The sequence below is a fragment of the Chrysemys picta genome, chromosome 1 (genome assembly GCF_011386835.1).
Source record: "Chrysemys picta bellii isolate R12L10 chromosome 1, ASM1138683v2, whole genome shotgun sequence".
Lineage (NCBI taxonomy): Eukaryota > Metazoa > Chordata > Testudines > Emydidae > Chrysemys > Chrysemys picta.
In genome coordinates, this window is record NC_088791.1 from 359,041,425 (window position 1) to 359,041,637 (window position 213).

Here is a 213-nt window from a genome sequence, read left to right on the forward strand (position 1 = left end):
TAGCACCCTCGGATGCAGCGCATCCGGCCCCATGGACTTGTGCTCTTCTAGCTTTTCTAAATAGTCCCGAACCACTTCTTTCTCCACAGAGGGCTGTGAATTAGAATTGTCTATATCTCACCCTGATTGATGATACAAGCAGGCTTACAGAGTCTTGAGGCACAGGCTGCATCTGCATCTGCACAGGCTGCATCTCCCCCATTGAAAATTCTT